Consider the following 21,455-nt stretch of genomic DNA (forward strand, 5'->3'; position numbering starts at 1 on the left):
CTGGGGTAGCCGATAGCATCTCGCCCTCTCCATAAATATGTCGCAGTAAGCTTAACCCCCTTGCCTATCTGCGAGGCACGAAGTAGGGGAGGCATTAATGTCAAACCGAGACGGGAGTTATGGCTCCCCCGTCAATTCGCAATGAATTCAGCGTTTTCGGCAGAGAATCGATGCGTTCCGACGAGCGTTCCGTCGAACGATCCGCTACCCTTTTCCACCCTCTAACACACACATTCTCTCTCTCTCTCTCTTTCTCTCTTTCTCTCTCTTTCTCTCTCTCTCTCTAACTCACTCTGTGTTGCCTCACCCCTATTCCACAGCTCGCAAAATCGCCCGCCATTTTTTACGCTTTTCGTCGTTCGTAAAATGCGCCGCACGTTGCTGCTCCTATTGCTGGAATGATCGATGTTGTTGCGTGAAAACTTCAACGTTTACTCGCGTTTCTACTACTCTTCTTTCTCCTCTTCTTCCTCCTCCTCCTCCTCCTCCTCCTCCTCTCTCTCTCTCTCTCTTTCTCTCTCTCTCTCTCTCTTTTCTTCCTTTCCTTTTTCCTTTCCGATTGCTACCATGAAATTCACCGCGAAATTTCTGATCATTCTGGTCGTCGACTATTTGCGTTTATAATTTTCAATCTATCGTTTACATTAACCTTTCTTTAAAAAAGAAAAAAAAAAGAAAAGAAAAAAAAAAAGAAGAAAAAAGGATTCAAATTATTTCCATTGTCCTTACCAATATTATTACCTGAGTTATCAATACTATTTCACGTTTTTAATTATACGTTTTGTTCGGTCGAAAGAAATAAATTGTATAATTGTTATAATATTCCCATATAACATAGTCACTTCGTAATTGATTTTGATTATTCCACGAAGACATCTAACACATAATTATAGCTATCAATTTATTGGAAGCTATCTAACGTTATGAAATAATGTTCTGATCCATCACTGTCATATGTCGAACATCAATCGGTCTTTCTTTCGCTCTGGCAAACACAAGATACGCCTTCAAGAACTACGTAAACACGTTGACAAGATGACATGATGATCGATGATCGCCGATCGGAAACACGTTCGCAAAGAGACTAAAATGCGAACAAACGAAGTTCGATTTCTTGATGGATATTCACGCCCGCCATTGCAACAAGAATCTAGAATAAGATCTATATTTCGTCGTATCTATACGGGGAAGCTATACTACTTCGGCAAATGTAAATATAAACTTTGAACATCGAGATTACATTTCGGTAATCGGCCGGAGATTCGATCATGCGTTATGTATTTTATCGGTAAATGCGATATGTGCAAAATTACAAATTACGAATTGCAAACGTAAAATCGACCTTACGAAACAATCCTGGTATTTCCTCCCATACGGTCGATTGAAATTAAAATCAACCATACATTTATTCGGGAAATTTTCAAATTAGATTTTCCAAGGACGTTAACCAAGCGGCGATATCGAACACGCACGCGCCCTATCTTCGTTATTATAAGAGAGTAAAACCGAATCATAGGAAGAGAGGAGAAGAAGGATCGATAAGTACTTACGTCGTAAATTTTCTTAAAGCACAATGCGGTCGTCCTCGAACATCGTCGCCATTTTCGAGCGTGGTTCTATCCTTTGTGAGACCGATAGCAGGGCCAAAAAGCGAAGAAAACGAGAGAGCCAAATGGAGAGAAGAGAGAAGAGAGAAGAGAATGCTTTTCAAAGCCTTCTCGTTGACTCTCTCTCTCTTTCTCTCTTTCTCTCTCTCTCTCTCTCTCTTCTCTCTCTCTCTATCTCTCTCCCTCTCTTTATCTCTCTTTCTCTCCCTTTCGCGAGCATCGAGAAACGAGACACACAGGACGAATGCAGACACGATTTCGTGGTGACTTTTCGTAGGTGATACAAATAACGCAATCAGTATGCAGGGGGTTCATGCATATTTCAGAGGGGGTTACGAGGGTGGCCGCCGCTAAGAAGGGTTTATGACGGGGGTTGATCCGAGGATCCCCATCAAACCGCACCAGTCTGAATATCGAGCCGAGTGCCGAGAGAACAGAGGGGGAGGGGGAGGGACGAGCACGAGGAGAGGCAGACCTCTTAACTCCTGCAAACTCATTACAATAAATCAAGCTTTGTTCTTCGACCGGGCGAGGGCTGGCTAAATTCTGCGGGTGCTAACCCTTCCTTCTCCTTCCCACCACCTTTCTACCTTCATCCCTTCGCGTCGCAGAAACGACGACGACGACGACGACGACGACGACGACGACGACGATTTCGTTCGTGATTCCATCGCGTGAGCGTGCGCGCGCATACTTCCCGATTCTCACAACCAACTCGTTTTCTTAAAGCCGGTAATTGCCTACGTCATCTCTCTTATCAAAGCTGGACAACCCAATCGATTTTGCTTATCTCTCTGACAACGTCACTTTGTCTTCCAATCTCTCAAAACGTCATATACGAAATAATCGTAAGATTGAATAATATTAAATATTTCAATTCATTGTTACACTGTCGTACGATCCTGCTTGATGTAACAACGTACAAACATATATTACCACAATATTGTTTCGAGAACGTTCAAAGCTTTAGCTTTAGCCCAGAGCGTATTTTGGTGAGTCAAGAAAGACATGAGAAGGATTTGTTTATAAACAACGACGAGAGAAGTTCTCACGGAGAGAACAGACTCGAAGACTCGAGAGAGAGAGAGAGAGAGAGAGAGAGAGAGAGAGAGAGAGAAAGAGAGAGAGAGAAGATACGTATGTATTCCCTGAGCCAACTAATATTACATATTTGATTTTGTCATTGTAAAAAAAAAAAAATAAAAAAAAATAAAAAAAAATAAAAAAATAATACTTGAAAATAAAATTTATAAATAAATTGAGTTAAGTAACTTTTATACGTAAGTCGTCGCGTTATGATTAAAAATATCTATTTCTCTTGTAGAAATTTGTAAACTTTAAAAACAATTTCTATTAATGAACGAAGATCGGTGTTTATTTTACGAAAGCTTAATATCCTCAAAGTTTAAAATTAAGATATACGAGGATCCGAACGAAAGAGAAAAAAAAAAAAAGAAAAGAGAAAAGTAGAAAGAAATCTAAGAAGAAGAAAAACAAACCTGATTATTAATCCATAAGAAATATCAACAAAACTAGAAAGATGCCTTGTACGAGAGGAATATACGATGGCTTGAGTGACTTTGCGGCAGGATCCGTGGCACAGATTTGTAGGAGAGAGATACTAGGGGATATCAGGCAGATGCTGCATTCTGCGGGGCTCCATGTGCTACAAGCGTCGACATTGACTAATGATGGCGTGGCGAAGGGACCGAAGGGGGGTTTCGGAGGGCCAGGCAGCGCGCCCTGGAACAGAAAATTCACCCAAGTTCACGCGACCTGTTGCACCCCCTAGCTCACCGTTTAACCTATAACCTGCCCGCCAAACATGGGTTTAACCTCGCCTTATCGCGTTATCGAAGTACTCGGACCGGCTGCTGCTGCTGCTACTACTGTTAGCTACTTGCCAGTACCATCAACGAATCCTTTCTTTTTTTTTCTTCCTATCCTCTTATTATCGAGAAATGATTTTTCTTGCGACTCTAGATTTCCCACGTCGTTCCTTACTTAAAGGAAAGGAAAGAAAAGAAAACAAATAGAAGATGAAACTGCAAGAAAATATGAGACTCGTTAAACTAGGTGTTATTTATTGTACAGTTATTATTTGATTGTAATATGCGATTTACAATACTCGATATATGTACTTTACACGTTATACAAGGTGTCCGAAAAAATTTGATTCTACGAGATATCTTAGATAAGATTTTGAAATATCAATCAAATCTTTTGGAATACTCTATGTATAAACATCGCCAAATATCATAATTAAAATCTATATTTCAAACGATATATGTATATATATATATATATATATATATATATATATATATATATATATATATATTATAATTTCTAAACATCGTGAATTAATTTTCATAAATTTCGATAATGAGAAATCGCGATTAATCGATGCGTATATATTACAATTTCGGAGTTGAAGAAAAACTGACGATATTAAAGACACAATCGTCCATAAATATATTATACAAACGATCGTAAATAACTGCATCGTGTAAATTGATATGTCGAAGCATGAAAGGAAAAGAAAAGAAAAAAAAAAAAGAAAAAAAAGAAGAAAGAAAGAAATAGTTAATCGCGAAATACGTTGAAAGGTGTACGAGATCGAAGAGGAAGGCATTAAGAGGCATCGATATCTCGCTTGGTCACGGTTCGAAGCTATCGCAAATTCGATCGGAGTAGGCTGCATAATCAAAAGCACGGCTCGCGAAGCGTGCATCCACGCGCGAAGAGCGATGGGACGGGCGGAGTCTGCAATGTAGGCGCTAATTATTGCACCTTCCCTGTTCCTCTACCCACTTATTATTCAGTCCGAATCAATCCACGGTGTGTAGCTCGGTGCGGAATCGAGCGAATGGCTCGCGCCACGTTAACCACCAGCGACGCCGACGCTACCGTCGATGTTGCTGCCGTTGCCATTGCCACCGCCACCACCGCCACCACCATCGCCATCGCCACCGCCACCGCCGCCGCCGCCGATACTACCGCCACCGCTAACGTCGCCGCGTCGAACCAACGAAAAGCAAATTAAATTCGTCGGCCACGTTAACGCGATTACCGAACGTCCCGGCAAAAATATCAATCGCACGTGTAATCCCGCTTAACGAGTGTACCTTTTAATTAATCACACTTTTCGATATTTCACCATATTAGCTTCCTCCTGACAAAGTGCGCAAGCATGATTTAACGCTTCCACGAATTTGGATATATATATATATATATATATATATATATATATATATATACGTACCTATATACGTCGCGGATATGACACAGTAGTTGTTCCCTATACTGTTGTTCCCTTCATACGGCAAAATATCGTTTAATGCCTAATAGTTTTTGGTTTATCACGGACATGTTTAAAATGTGATCAGACGTAACACGAGCATCGAATAATCGCAATCCCCTTTCTGGATCTATCCGCGTATAAAAACATTGTCGTTTCGTTCGTCAATGATTAAAATGATCGAGAAATATAAGTCAAAATCCGTTCGATCGTAAACACGTCCTTTCCTTTTTTCGAAAGATTTTATTCAAATAACTTGGCGAATTCAAAACCGTTTTCTTCCTTCAACATTTAACGTTCATTTCATAATCATTTTACTTTATATCCTGGCGGTGAATTTCCAACGGAGTAAAATATCAATCCTGGAGTAATCTACGTGAACGACCGACACGCCTTCTACGTGCCCTTCCTTATTGGCCATCCTTCTTTCCTCGAGATTCATTCAGGCAATTACCGTGGCTATGTTCTACACGTTTCATTTAAACGCGCGTTCACCGCAATATACCTAACCTTACGTTGATAAATTTCGGAAAAGTTGAATTTTCGTCAATCCGTTCCGTTCCGTTTCGTTTCATTTCGTTCTGTTCCTTCCTTCGACTTTTATTCAAAATTTTCCATCATTGAAACGAACGAAAAACCAAAACCAAAGAATCGTCATAGACCTTAACGCTCCGTTCGATTCCGTACAGTTAAGCCGTTGGAAAAGTGAGTTATGTCAAAACGATTTTCCGTGTTTGAAACAAAGGTGCGCACGAACGAACGAGTAGCGCACGCCGCGTTGAAAAACACGTTTTAAAAGCTTCGGAACGGCGCGGTTCAACCGGTAGATGAATATTCATGCCAGCTATATAATAACATTTTTGAGCCACTGTTTAGCTAATCCTCCGGACTCATTTATCGTGGAGGCAAGGACAGCTATAATTCTTGAAAACGCTCCAACGGCATTACTATTATTATTATGCGAATAAATACCCCGGGATTAAGTGCCGCTTGTGCGATGGGGGACGAGTGAAACGAAGAAAGAGAGCAAGAGAGAGAAAGAGAGAGAGAGAGAGAGAGAGAGAGAGAGAAAGAGACAAAAAGAGAAAGAGAGAAAGCACGAAGTGGTATGCTTGCGAAACATTACGTTTTGCGGAAACAAACGTAAGTTGTTGTCGAGGGACTCACCAGTCCCTGTCCCATGATCTCTCTCTCTCTCTCTCGGTGACTCGTCGTCACTACATCAACCACTACAAATATCAAATCTCTTTTCCTCTAGTCGTTATTATTATTATAATTTCCTTTTTCCCTCCTAATTATTTCTGTTTTGTTTTTCTTCTTCTTCTTCTTCTTCTTCTTTTTTTCCTTTTTTTTTTTTTTCTTTTAACATCGCGACCCATCCGGGCATATCCGTCACGAATAAAAAAAAGATAACGCGGAATGAATCCGCATTGAAAGCGGTCACGCGTAGACCAAACTACGATTTTAACGATGCCAAGTCTATTATCCGCATTATCATCGACCTCATGTCGGTAAATTTGCTTTCGGACTTTACGCCGTAATAACTCGACGTTATTACTGCGTTTGATAATGCGTACATCGTCTGTTAGTATCACGTAATTCGATATCGTCGGCTTCCATTAATTCGATCGAATACGGGAGTATGAAAAGAGAGAGAGAGAGAGAGAAAGAGAGGGAGAGAGAGAGAGAGAGAGAGGAGGGGGAGAGAGAGAGAGTGAGAGAGTGAGAGAGAGAGAGAGAGGTTGGGGGAGAAAAGGGAAAAGAAATACATATCTGCTGTTGTTGCAAAAAAAAAAAAAAAGAAAAAAACAAAAAATAATAAAAAAAGAAAAAAACTGCGTCAAAATTATGTAGCTTCGTTAAAAACGAAAGATTTATCTATCTCTCGTTAAAAATTCGATAGGGTAAGGCTTTGGCTTATTAAGAACTTCGAGTTTCAAAAATGGTTTGCATTCGTAAAAAAAAAAGGATAATAAGAAGGGAAAGGTTTATATATATATGTGTGTGTGTGTGTGTGTGTAAATACGTGTAGAAGGGATGTAGTTTCTTGTAAGCCGGCCAAAGCTCTACTACGTCGCATCGGTATATACAAAAGTAACGTGCGTAAGAGGAACTCGAGCCTTGTTTATATGATGGAATTTTCGCCGAAATTCTTGGCACGAGCTATTCTTTCTTTTACTCGTTATCGCAAACCTCGTGGCTAATCCATTTCCGTGTTTCATTAAACGAAAAACAGAAAAGGAAAAAGAGAATATGGAAATGAAATGAAGGTAAGAGAGAGATAGAGAGAGAGAGAGAGAGAGAGAGAGAGAGAGAGAGAGAGAGAGAGAGAGAGAGAGAGAGAGAGAGAAGGCATTGGAAAGTCGACGGAAACTTAGTCTGAACAAACTAACAACCGCGAGAGTGTCTCTCTTCTCTCTTCTCGGTGTCTTCTCTTTCCCTATACCTTTCTCCTTCCTTCTTTCCCTCCTCATACTACCTACCCCCCACTCACCCTGTTCCCTTCAGCCACATGCAGCTAACACGTACATACACCAAGAAACAAAAGGGGCATCTCTTCGTTTAATGTTACCGCAGTCAGGCCTCGGAGAGATTATAATAATCTCGGTTTACGTAGCGTCTCTCGGGCCGGTTAATTTGAGGAGGAAACTTCCGTCCGTGGGATCCGCGACTCTCAGTACCTTCTACTCTCCCTCCTACGGACCACCCTCCAACTCATTCCGCCACCATCAACCCTCCCACCCTTCTTCTGTACTTCTCCTCGTCTCTTCTTTCGCTTCCAACCTAAACAGATTCGTAACTCGGCTCATCTTTAATCTCTCGTAAACCTCCAGTGGGAATACGGCGTAGAACTGGCCGCGAATTATACTTATCGCGTGCACGATGACGTGTTAAAAAAAAAAAAAAAAAAAAAGAAAAAGAAAGGAAGAAAAGAGAAAAGAAAAATGATCGAAATGATCTTCATCCGAAAAACGATTAATCGATGGATCTTTATTGATCTGTCTCTACGCGTTCGATTCGGTAACACGCGTGGAAAAATATAATTAATCGCCTGCAAGGAGAAGAAGAGACCTTAGTAGTAGTAGTATTAAGAGTAGTAGTAATAGTAGTAGTAGTAGTAGTAGTAGTAGTAGCAGTAGTAGTAGTAGTAGTATAGTAATCGGTCGAAGTCAACGTAGAGAATCTTCATCGACTCGGTACGACTGAAAGAACACGAAAGTTTTTCTATCAACGTGCCACTCTCATCTAACGTCCCCTTAATGTAATGCAATTATTTGTTACGGCTTCGTATACCCGTTAAAACCGTGAAGTATCGATTGAATTTAGTTTAACGACCGACGGAACTACGGAGAAGCGGGCAGAAGGGCGTTTCACTTGCTCGGAAAAGAATTGCGATTAAGCACAAAGCCGTTCGAAGGTGGACGAAGAAGTGGGAGGGGGGAGGAGTTAGAAGGGGAGCGAGGGAGGAGACCTCGCAATGGTGTGGATCGTAGCGCTACCGATGCTACTGGCTGTTGCAGCTGGTGGTAGAGCTAAAAAGAGAAAGAGAGAGAAAGACAGAGAGAAAGAGAAAAAGAGAGAGAGAGAGAGAGAGAGAGAGAGAGAAAGAGGTGGAGAAAATTCACCGTGAAACGACGGCGATTCCTCCGGTCGTCTTTCACCAACGGGATTTTCGAGGACGAAGTATAACCCTTGCCTTTAAATCACAGAACGGCCCTCATAATTTTCGCGAAGTCAAACAAAAGATGCGTAAACAATGGGCACAAGCGATGGGGCAAGGAAAAGAGGAGGGAAAGAGAAACGAAGAGAAAAGCGTTAAAAGAAAGAGAAAGAGAAAGAGAGAAAAAGAGAAAGAGAGAAAGAGAGAAAGAGAGAAAGAGAGAGAAAGAGAGAGAAAGTGAAAGAGGAAAAGAGAAAGATGAGCCCTGCGTCCGGTGTCAAAGGAAAACACCGCTTAAAAGTTTAATTCGCTAATTGAACCCGCGGCTGTAGCCGTAGCTACGCGCGCTGACAATAACTGCGCAAATAAACTTGCCAGTACCTCTCTCCAATCCGTTTTTCGTGTCAAAGGGAAACGCGACGATGCGCGCGGCTTGGCGCGCTCGGTAGGTGGTATTTCTCTTTTTACTCTTCTATCCGTCTCTCTTTCTCTCTATATCTCTTTCTTTCTCTTTCTCTTTCTCTCTCTCTCTCTTTCCCTCCCTACCTTTTTCGCTCAATAGGACCGTGCACGGGGCGAAAAACTTTTTTCACCCTCGTTCCGGCCTGTGAGTTCAAGCGAGAAAGGATAAATAAATTAGTAACTCGTTGTCGATTTTCTTTTATTCTCTCTCTCTCTCTCTCTCTCTCTCTCTCTCTCTCTCTTTCTTTCTTTCTTTCTTTCTCTATCTAACTTTCTCTTTTTCTCCTGTATAGGTAAGAAGAGATGCTGGTACTGTCTAAGAATTCTCTTAGTACGTGTCACGATGAGAGAGATATACGTATATGAAAATTCTAAATAATAGCTTTAATTTAATTTTCATTTGTTGGTTTAATAAATAATCATCGTTACTCGTAATTACAACAAAACTCGCGATAAATTCTCTATCAAGAATAATCATTCAATCGTACAATCTTTTGATATTTCGTTTAGATAAAAATCGATTTATTAAGTCGAATCGCCGTATCGACGTAACTAACGAAATCGAAAGAAATAATAAATAAATTATGAACAAAATGAAAAGGGAAGATGAAAACGTTTGGAAAAAAATTCAAATGGAAATTCAAGAAACCAAAACTTTTGTACGAATGAACGAATATTTCAGAAAAATATTATACGTTGGAATGCGCGTCTCACGACAAAATCAGTAACAACCGATATTTTATGATTTCGTTTTACCAATGGAAACAGAATGGGAAGAGAGACAGAAAGAGGAGAGAAAAAAAAAGAAAAAAGAAAAGAAGAAAGACATCAAAAAGAAAAAAATAGAAAGAGAGAAGATATCAGGGCGACGATACGATCTCGTCTGTCGTACGTGTACCTACTTAGGTACCTAGTCGGGACGTTATCAGTAAAGTTTTGGAATTTCAAATCGAGCGTTTCTCTCGGTCGGTTCAGGACGACGAGATGGCCGCATCGGCGGTGCCAGTTTGACGTGATTTTTCGCTCTTCCTCCTTCTCCCCGACTATCTCTTTCTCCTTCTTTTCTTAGTCTTCCTTACCCCCACTTCACCCTTACGGCCACCTCCCACTCTCACACTACCTTCCTCCCTCCAACCCCCCTACAAAAGAAGATATCGAAGTATATAGTCGAAGAGGGCGAATTTCATGGAAGAATCGCAACCGCCACGGTATATACGCTTCGAAAGATATTCCAACGACAGAGAAGACTCCAACCGGTATCTTTCGGTCCATTGGGCCGACAGAATGATGTGTAGGATTTGTCGTCCTGCGCTCGCCATCCTCCTCTCCTCTCATCCTGATTCTCATCCTCCTTTCTACTCTACGTTCTCGTCGTCGAGACGCGCGCCGCCATTTCTGCGCGCGGGCCATTCGTTCCGCGGCCGGGATGACAGACGATGATTTGTGGCGGATCTCGGCCGCGAGCTGTTTCCTGATTTTTATGTAAGAGAACCGAGAAGATGGCGCCCAAGAAGTCTCGAGCTCCCAGACGATCGTAAATTAAAAGACGCGATGCCATACGAGGCAAAGAAGCGAAAGAAGGTACCTGCGCGCACCTCCCCCAATCCACCCACCCACCCAACCAACCACCCACCTTCCTTCCTTCCTCCCTTCCTCTCTTTCTCCCTCCCAATCCTCTTCATTCTCCTGTTCTTCGTTCCGTCCCCCCGTTCCTCATCTTTCCTATCCTATCCTCTTCTCTTCGACTTTCACACTTGGAAATATACCATGTGGGATCCAACGGTGAATGCGATTAATCGGTTTGAAATATAATACGCGTCTACTCGTCGAGAATTATATAGCCGTCCACCGATATGGATAGGTGATCTTACGAATCATTCTGTCGGCTTTCATAGTTAATCGAAAGCTACGATGATAACGATCGTACGTAGTACCAGGACTGTGAGAAAGGAGAAACCTTTGAATATGTTTTATAAATCGCAGAAGACAAACGTGGTTTGGGGACGTTATGCTGTACAATAAAACCATTCGATGTCGGCCATTCGTTTCTCGTTATATACTTTGTTATATTTTTATTAGTATAAGAAAAAGTCATCGTCGTGATTATCGCGTTGAAAATCGTGGGTGTCGTTATGATACGAGCTCGTTCAAATCCGCACGAGCCATATTACTCAGGAGAAAGTGCACCATGCATTTATTTCGCTCCTCTCTGCGAAAGGTAAGCAGCAACAGCCTCGCACGAAAGTCCTCTTCCATTTCCGAGATTATGATCGCCTCTGTCGTCCTCCGATACATCATGCAACACGTTGCGTCCCTCCAACGCGGCTCGGAAGTTGAAGTCAAGTTTAAGCTGCCGTCGCAAGACGACGCGAGGCAAGAGAAGTTACGTGGCTGAGGTGATATGTGTCAGGTCCACAATACTCGAGCGCGACTCGACTAAGTAAATGTTATTTCCGGCGGTGCATAATTGTGACTCCGTAGAGAAACGTCGTGACGTTAATGTTAAAGACGACGGGGAACTGGCACTAGATGGAAGCTGCCTTGTTCTTCTCTCTCTCTCTCTCTCTCTCTCTCTCTTTCTCTCTCACTTACATCCTCTCGTAGATAACGTAGCAGAGAGACTTAAAAAGTATCACGACTTTTAACTTTAATTTTTAAATATTAGAATATTATTTTTCTGAAAAAAAAAAAAAAGAAAAAGAAAAAGAAAAAAAGGAAACATATAAATATAGAGTACACAACGTCACGATGTACCACGTGTGAGACTACGACGTAAGAGAAAATGATTGATCAATACTCGATTAGTAGAGAGATCGGAAATGCCTTTTCTTTTCCTTTCTATTTTTTCTTTTTCTTTTACTTTTATTTTTTTTTGTTTTTTTTTTCTTTTTTTTTTTTTTTTGTTTAAATTGATTCGTATATTGGAAAAAGCGAAAGGGAAAAAAGTGACGAGTTTCTTTAGTCGTGTGTCGAGAAAAAAATCAAACGAGATTGTAAGAATGCGTTAGCATTTTCCAAGGGTTAGGGTAGATAGGTAGGTAGGTACAAGTAATTTCCAAGCGGCGTCGTTCGAAGAAAGATCGGGGGATGGGGTTTGTTTAGACCGACGGCGACGACGAGGAGGAGGAGGAGGAGGAGGAGGAGGAGGAGGAGGACGACGAGAAGTAGTACGTAATCATCCGCAGATGAAAGAGCTGTCGGAGTGTCGAGGCGAACGAAAGGCGGCACAACAAACCCCGTGCAGAACAGAGCCACTCTGTGCTTTGCTTCGAACCGTGCCACTCACCCTCTACCCTCTCCCCTCCCTTATCGCTGTTCTGCATCCACCCCCTTTTCTTATCGTCCCTTTAAATTAACCGATCAATCGGGGTCCAACACCGACGTTACCTTCGACATCAAACACGCGTCGCTTTGTGATAATTAATCGTCGGTCTCCGAATGCCTCGGCACTCGTGGCTATTGGCACTTTGATGGAATTTTTTTGCCCCTCGCTAAGGGTAGCAGGACCGGCCGGTGCTGCCGATGGAAAAGAATACTTTTTGACGTCAAAGGAGAATGTCCTGCGGAGATTTACATAGTATGTACTCCATTTTCTATCGATATACTTATACATAACTATACCTAGATACATAATACATATACATATAAATGCATATACACTTTTATAAGTCAGACGATAACTTGAACATACTTACTTCTACGTTTTTCTCGTAGAATCGAACTTCCTAACCGAAATTTTCTTCCGCGACTATAATAAATCTTAAAGATCTCTCTAATGTATCGTTGAAATACAGATTGTAGATTTAAAGGAAAGACGTAAGAAAATGGCTCTCTTCTTTCGTGTTTGCGGTTTTCTTAAAAAAAAAAAAAAAAAAAAAAAAAAATAAGAAAAAAACAAAAGAAAAGCAAAAAAGAAAAATAAAATACATTTTTCAAAGAGGACCTAGTCGCAATTAGAAGAGGACCTAGTTGCAAGCTGCGTTACGCGGACCACGTATGTAAGTACGCGCTCGTTAGACGAACCAAGCTCCCATAGTCATACAGCATTCTAATTATTCTCCGACATACGGTTTACCGGGTGGTCCTCGTACAAGGTACCTGCTAATAATGGCTGTCCGGCTTGCGGTTAACGTAGCCGGAGACCCCCGTTAGTCAAGAGGTTCGTATAATCCCTCTGTGAAAGCTCACCCTCTCCCGTGGCCCCGATGAACTCGAGGGTGACAGCATTGCAGGTTTCCACGAGAAAGAGAGAACTCGAAGGAACCCGTAGCCCCTCGCGGCACTTCAAACGGAATCATCAAAGGTTCATCGAGTAAGAGTAATGTAATGCCCTTGTTACCGTATATTCCTCGACGACCTCGACGAAACGGCCGTGCTACATAGAAACAACGGCTCTTAAGCGGCATGCCCCTCTTTAACAAACCTTAAGCCCTAGCACAATTCTAACGCAAGATTCGTATATAGGTCTAACAATGCTTGCTACCGCTTTCGACGTTATTTCGCCAGTGGCAAGCATCTTTAAACCATTGCATTCTAATTTCGGTTTGACGCAACAATACCTATGTATGTATTTCTCCTATTTCTCCAAAACATTACTATAATAAAATTAATTACGCATAAATACGTAATCATTGTACAAATATTTAAATAACCAATATATAACAAAATTTTCTAAAAGAAATCAATACCAACGTTGCACTTTTACAAACTCATATTTTTCTATTGTTTCCGATAAGTCCTTTCGGTGCATACAAAGAGCTACGCCTATACCACACATATGTTTATCATTTAATAAAAACGTTATTGTGGCGAGGTCGCGCAATAACGTCGCGTTGGAGTAAGATTGGCGTCGGATACGGTTGCAGTACAAACAGACGCGACCGATATTGGCTTTGTTTCTTCTCGAAAAAACGTCTCCCTTCTTTCGATTTCTTTCATTCTCTCTCTCTCTCTCTCTCTCTCTCTCTCTCTCTCTCTCTCTCTCTTCCCTGAAAGATTCTACGAATCACCAAAGACTCACCCTCTCTGGCACGAGCGAGCGATCGCGTTCCGCTCGAAACGTATCTTTTTGTGCGTGTCTTCTCTCACAGCTCCAGATGGCAGCAGTGCCCATTGCCGCAGGAAGTCAGGAAAGGACATTATGGTGTTACTCCTTCAAAACAGAAAAAGCGAAGTGGGAACTTTCTACGCCTATGCTCTCTTCGCGATGGGCGAAAAGAAAAAAGGAAGAGAGAGAGAGAGAGAGAGAGAGAGAACGAAAGGACGAGAGAGAGAGAGAAAGAGAGAGAAAATGGCAAGTACGACAAGGTAGCCGAGTGGGTCGAATGGGCGAAAAGGACAAGAGAACGAGATTATATTGGTAAAGGAGCGTGTCAAGCGCACCCTCTCCCCTAGCCACCACTGCCACCACCCTTCTTTCACTTCCCTTTCGACCATAACGTGATCCAAGGAGAGCGATAAATTATTTTAATGTTTTAATATCATGTCGGTGTGGTCGTTCGGACAACGCGGTGTCCGCATTTAGGATGTCGTCGATGCTCTCCATTCTTTTTCTCTCGACTTTTGCCCCCTCTCCCCGACTTTCTACCTTTTTCGCTCACATTTCTCTTTTTTCGAATCGATTTCAATACTAACGAAAAAAACATCATCCTCGTTCGCAAGACACTCAGGATACACTGTTGCCGTTTTCGATTATGTTAATTAACAGATACGATTATATTCCATGGGAAAGTTTTATGATTGTTTTCTCTTGTTCCAAAGGATTTCCTTTCTAAGAACGACGTAGATATTCCTTATTATCGTTTATACATTAATAAGATCTTCCTGAGTTCATTCATTCATTCATTCATTCATTCATTCATTCATTCATTCATTCATTCATTCAGCATAATCGTCGTTAATCCTGTAAACGTAATAGTACGAAACAACGAACTCCAGATTATCATTTCGATATTCCCGGGTTGATTCTTCGAATCGTTGAGCTTCCACGGACGGCATTGGTATCCTGGACACGACGATAGGATCGTGTTTCGGAAGGTAAAAAAAAAATAAAAAAATAAAAAAAGATCGGTGCATCGCGATCGGTCTGCATTGTGTTTCTCGCGGTTCCTGGTTCGCGGACGATTTAACATGGGGCCGATAACGACCAGGATAAATCAGCGCCCGTCCGAACGAGGTGCGGACCGAAATCAATAATAATGGGCAGGAGCCATTAGTAAAATTAATAAATTATGCCTCACATTATGTGCGTATTGTGAGTCGCGAGAGTTTGTGCGTGCGCGCGCGCGCGCGGGCGCGGGCATGGGCATGGGCACGGGCACGGGTACGGGCGCACGAGCGAGAGCATGAGCGCGTACGAACGCTCACGCCGCTAGCTCGTCGGGGTAATACGTCGTAAATCATATTAGTGAATAATCCGCATCACCATAACCAGCCGCACGGGCAGCCGTTGCGTTTTGCGTAACGGCAAAAGTCGCATTAAGCCCTCCCTCTCCCCTCTCTCTCTCCTCTTCCTCTCTCCCTCTCTCTCTCTCTCTCTCTTTCTCTCTCTCTCTCTCTCTCTCTCTCTCTCTCTTTCTCTCTCTCTCTATCTTTCATTGATCTATCGTCATCGAACGCAACGGAGTTACCGTCGAATCGCCCGACCGATATACTGCCGAAACTTTGAACGAGCTCGAGTATGTCGTAGACTTAGAGAACCGCCATAGATTCCAATGATGCGTGAGAAATGTTAGCACCGTTTACGAGCGATCCTTTGAAAAATATACCATCCATATCCACGGCCCCATGAATTACAACAAGTAAAATCGTGATATGATAATAAATAAAAGAACTCCGTCTCGGAGTATAATCGACTTTAAAAAAGGATTAAAATAAAATCGAGAAGTGTACGGGAACAAATTTTCTTTTCATATTATATCGATACTTTCGAACATATCCAGAATGTTCAAGGGAAACCAACGATCCTCTCTTTGCAACTGCAACCGATGGAAGCAGCAACGAGACGACGATAGAAAAGGAAAATCGGTGTTCGCCGTTTCTCTCTCCCTCTCTCTCTCTCTCTCTCTCTCTCTCTCTCTCTTTCCTCATCTACGTTGGCTCCGCAAGGTAGCCGGTTACCGGTCGGGTTTAGGTATCTATCGACGAGCGCATAGCTTCCTATTAGCGAGGCACTTCATACAGACGGGATCCTGGCTCGCTTCGCCTCTCCTCTTTCCTCTATTACTCTCCGCACCTCACCTGACCTCCTAGCCCGTGGACGATATCGTATAAATGTGTCGTTAATTACTTACCCCGCGACCGCGACACCACCGTTCTCTTCCTACCCCTTCGACTCTTCTCCTCTTCCCCAACCCCTAAGCGGCAGCGGCGGCGGTGGTAACAGCGGCGACGGCCTCTTTCTCCTCCAACAGAGTACCGTCACCTCCAACGGAGCTGCCTTCCGACTATACCACCTATGCTATCGCCCTCTTTCTCCCTCCCTCCCTCTCTCTCACTCTCTCTCTCTCTCTCTCCCTCTCTCTCTCTCTTCTCCCTCAATTTCTACTTCATTCTCTTTCTCTTTCTCTCTCACTCACTCTCTCACTCACTCTCTCTCCATCTCTCTCTCTTTCTCTCCCTCTCCTTTTCTCTTCACCGTTCCTCTTCTCCGTTTTCTCCTCCCGCGGCTTTCTCTTCCGCCACCTCCTCCTCATACTCCGGCACGTTATGGCGCCGCGTGTTAAGGAAACTAATGTTTATTTGAAAAACTAATTGAACGGGACTCTCGCGTCTACAGCCGGCAATTAAACGAGATTACTGCAGTAGCGCTCGAGCCCCCGGGGGGATTAGATAGCACAGTAAGATATGGTACGCGTAATGTTTAACTACGGCTGCCGGCAGCCCTCTGAAGCGCCGCCAATAATTAATTGTTAGCTCGATACTACCACCGCCATAGGTCCTGGCCGATATCAAAAAGGCGATATAACCAACGAACGACGAGAGATACCTACGAACGATCCTTTTTCTCTTTTCATCCCCTTGCACTCACATCTTCACGATGTGCGGTAAGACGATTTGTGAATAGGAAAAAAAAAAGAAAAGAGAGAGAGAGAGAAACAAAAAAGAAAACGCTAGAAGAATTACGTTGATCCGAATGTCGTACGACTGCATTCGTTCATACGAAGCGTACACAGTGGAAATGCTTTGAAGCGAAACACGCTGCGAAAAAAGAAAAAGAAAAAAGAAACAAAAACAAAAAGCAAAAAAAGAAAAAGAAAATGGAAAAAGAAGAAAAAAAATTACAAATAGTCCTTTCTTAAAGGATACGACAGATTGGTTACCTCCGATCAGGTAATAATAGCTCGTCGTAGGCAACAAAGACGAAAGCCGTGTAATCAGAGGTACATCGGGAATCTGGGAGTCTCCCTACCGATAGATAGACGCGTCCCCTAAGGCAAAGCGTAGCGCGAATTCATCCTTTGCGTGTTTCTCGAAACGGCTCGCGTAGCCTACGAGAGTAATGGCGCGTGTTCTTCTCACGCACATACCTACGTATAAACGATACGTTGCCTTTCTCGCAATACACGATATCGGTTATCTAAGCGACTTCTGTGGCGTGCTTTCCGTTTCATCTCGTCGCTATCCCCTCGCCAACAAAGTACCTGCCTCTATCTAGGCTATCTCCCCCCTCCTTTCTCTCAAACCATTCCTTCTCTGTCTCTCTCTCTCTCTCTCTCTCTCTCTCTGCTTCTCTCCTTCTTCCTCTTTCTGCCTACTCATTTTGCAGGCGGCATTAAGTGCGACGTAGGGATCTATGTGGATGAGAATCATATAGTATAGACCCCCGCGTTTACTCGACCAACGATACACACACGCATTGTACACACATATACATTGCATATATACATATGACTGTCCGTCCTCTATACAGTGCCGCTTGGGCCTCAGGGACGTACTGCTCTGCTGTCCCAGCAGCAACCCTGTCTTTCCCTCGACCACTCCACGTACCATTACACACTTGCGCCCTCCTATCTTCCTCTTTCCCACCCCTTATTTTCTCTCTCTCTCTCTCTCTCTGTCTCTTTCTCTCTTTATCTATTTCTCTCTCTCTCTCTCTCTCTCTCTCTCTCTCTCGCTCGCTCGCTCGCCTTTATTCCTCCTCGTCTCGCTCGCGCATTCGTTCTCTCTCGGCCATACCATTACGGTCTGCACGAGGAGAACGAGTGTAGGGAGAGACGATACACTGCTTGCTGCTACCGCTGCTGCTGTCGTTGCTACTCCTGGACACACCTCGCTCCTCCGGCCATACCCCTCATCCGCCATGTTATACCGACAATATATTTAGGAAGCATGTAGGTTAGCCATCCTCTCCCCTCCTCTACAATTCGGTCTAGCCAAGCCATTCTCTAGTGCAGTATCGTCCTCTCTTCTCCCTTTCTCTCTATCTCTATCCTCTTTCTCTCTCCCTCCCTCCCTCTCTTTCTCTCTCTCTCTCTCTCTCTCTCTCTCTCTTCCCTAAAAGTCAACCCTCCACCCACCGGAGAGCTCGCCGACTGCCGATACTTGCTTGCTGCAGATTAATGCAACATCGTAACACGATAGTGTCCGCTCGCCGAGCCGCAACCGGGGACTCTCGTACCATCCCTGAACCCTACTCTCTCTCTTTCTCTCTCTCTCTCTCTCTCTCTCTCTCTCTCTCCTCTACGTCCTTTATACTTCCCGCACCCTTCTCCTTTTCCTCCTCATACTCTACGACCTCCTCTTGCTACCTGCTATGACCCACGAAACGCCGACACCGGCAAGTTCGTAACTTATAATTATTATCTGGCTACGCGCTTGTGCTTCTCTATGACAACGTGTAAGAGAGCAAGAGAGAGAGAGAGAGAGAGAGAGAGAGATACGGAGATGGAAGACGAATACAATATTTATAGGTAATCTAAGTGAAGTATATCATAATGACGAAACCATACTTTTATATTCATTCGTAGGATGAAGTTGTAACGATTGAAAACGTTGAAAACTTGATCCTTTTAACGTTAGATCAGAGGTTACTTTCTTAACGTTAGTGAATTCCTCGTAAAAGAGCTATTACGTTTTACGGAACATCGAATCTCAGAATCTCCCTTACTGTCTCCTCGTAGTCAGATTGTCGAGGCGACCGTCGTTTTCTACCCTCTCTTGAATTTCTTCTTTTTTTTTTCCCGAACGTCCTGCTGCTCCCTACGAAAAGAGGGTCACCATTATCGGCAACCCCAACAAATTCACGAGAGCTAAAAGGGAGTTCATTGCATATGTGCGACCAAGTCGTTCGGGGGTGCGAAAGGTCCATCCACGAGATAGGCTGTCTCGATAACAACGGTATAAAGTAAGAGTCTTAAAGATGCCTGGCTATCTACTAGATAGGACTTGACCGAATCGTTTTAGAGATTGGAATGGTTACGTCCGCAATACGAATTTAATTTTCCTCCTGGCCAAAGTTTTCTTCGCGAGTTTACAATCATCTTCTGAACGTTCCTTATTTCCTTTTATATACGTACGTCAATACACTTGACAGAACTATTATCCCCGATATCCATTGTTTTTTAAAATCGATAAATATTTGTTACATTAAAGCGATCGTAAGAGAAAAATGGCATTGCCATTATTCGCCTTCATATATTAAATACAATCAAAAGGGTAGACTTTGAAGCGTAAAATTTTCTTTCTATAAACGAAGACACGACAAAGCGTGTAATCCACGGAGTACGTACAATGCTGTCTCCTACAGGCGCTCTAGACTCGTTCAAAAACAATTATTTCCTTCCGCTCACGCTGCTTCCTACCATCGATTTATCGACGCTGGCTGCCGTATCGACGTCGAAGGGTTGTTAGATCGAATTCGACGGAGCCATCACTCGACCCTCTCACTCGAGTCGACATCCGAGCCTGACGAGGTAGCATCGAGCTAACGTCGTTACTTCATCGATCGCTTTTTGCAGCCGAAGGGTGCCATAAAGCGAAAAGCTAAAGAATCCGACGATACCTACTTCTAACGACGATAATACTACCAACCGAGAGATGGTGCACAATATTTTTTCCACGAATTATTTAGAACAAAAAATTCAATACGATGGATCCTTTTTAATTCCATCAAAAATAATATCAAAACAATGATCAACGTTTTAAGGACGACATTACAGAACGTTCGATTTACGTATACCCAATAAAATCCCTTCTTCTTTCTTTCTTTCTTTCTTTCGGGCAAACCTATTCACCCTTTCAGATTCGATATCCGATGCGGTAGCATGTCGGGAGTGTCGGTGGTGAAAGCGCGCTATATTTCGGGCGTAAAACAGCGACGAACACGACGGCGTTAGGTAGGTGTCCACCTAACCGGCGTGCCAACGGCAGTGATAACGAATGGAAGCCACTCATTGGCCCGCGATTTATAATCCCTTGGTCAGTGTGTACGCGTATACGTGTCCTCCGCGCTCAAGCGAAAGCGATAGATAGTAGAGAAAGAGGAGGAGAATTCTCTCTCTCTCTCGCTCTCTTTCTCTTTCCCTCTCTCTCTATGTTTCTGTCTCCATCTCTTTCTATCCGCAGATGGAGATACGCTCGCGCCAACATCGACATTACATTCCACATTAACCAAATTATGATTTAAGGTCCCGCATTGTCGGCGTGCCGATTGTTCACATCCAAATAGTCCTCATTCAGGCCGCGATATAAATTATAATATGCGAGCAATTACGTTGATGCGGCATAGCACCGCACGTGGAACTTCGACGCACGTAACTGAACGCGAGCTTTTCCTCCCCTTCATAACACTCAACCATTTCTCTCTCTCTCTCTCTCTCTCTCTCTCTTTCTCTCTCTCTTTCTCTCTCTTTCTCTCTCTCTCTCTGTGCTTTCGAAAAGGCAAACGGAACGATGATAAGTGTGGAAATCGAAAACGTCGGTTTAATTTATCATTCCTCGTTACTGGTGCCTAATTATCAGAAAGCAAAATAGCTACTTGATAATTTGATTCGTCGTCTGTTCATCATCTATATCGGATTAGATCTGAAAATGCTTCAATGGCAAAAAATAATCTTCATTATCGTAAACGATACTCTATTTCTTTCCTATAAAGTTTCTATTCCTATCGTATCGTCGTAATGGATAAAAATACGTCGATATGGGGAAATCGTTGAAGGTGTCAAACTTGCAAGGATAATCATAACGATGTTCGCCAATGTAAAAGAAAGAATAAAGTGCAGTAAGAGAAGAGATAGGCGGGAAAATCTTCGTCAAGCAATCTGCAGTGAAACGCGTGGCACGAGAGGAATCACGAGACCCGAAGCGGCAATAAAAGTGATCTACGAGTCTGCATTCGGCCATGTTGGTCGTTCACCGAAGACGACGACGACAACGACGACGACGACGAACGGAGTCACTCGTCAGGTTTACGTCTCGAGCGTTC

General features: G+C 43.0%; 1 long non-coding RNA gene across 1 annotated transcript in view; it reads right to left on the reverse strand.

Moving 5' to 3' along the window:
• Positions 1 to 3,094: 3,094 nt before the first annotated feature.
• Positions 3,095 to 21,455, reverse strand: part of LOC124956431 — an 87,120-nt gene continuing 68,759 nt past the window's right edge. The window contains exon 3 of the long non-coding RNA XR_007103247.1: positions 3,095 to 3,350. This is a non-coding gene — a long non-coding RNA (uncharacterized LOC124956431). The remainder of the gene's footprint in view (positions 3,351 to 21,455) is intronic.

Source organism: Vespa velutina, chromosome 22 (assembly GCF_912470025.1).
Source record: "Vespa velutina chromosome 22, iVesVel2.1, whole genome shotgun sequence".
NCBI classification, from domain to species: Eukaryota; Metazoa; Arthropoda; class Insecta; order Hymenoptera; family Vespidae; genus Vespa; species Vespa velutina.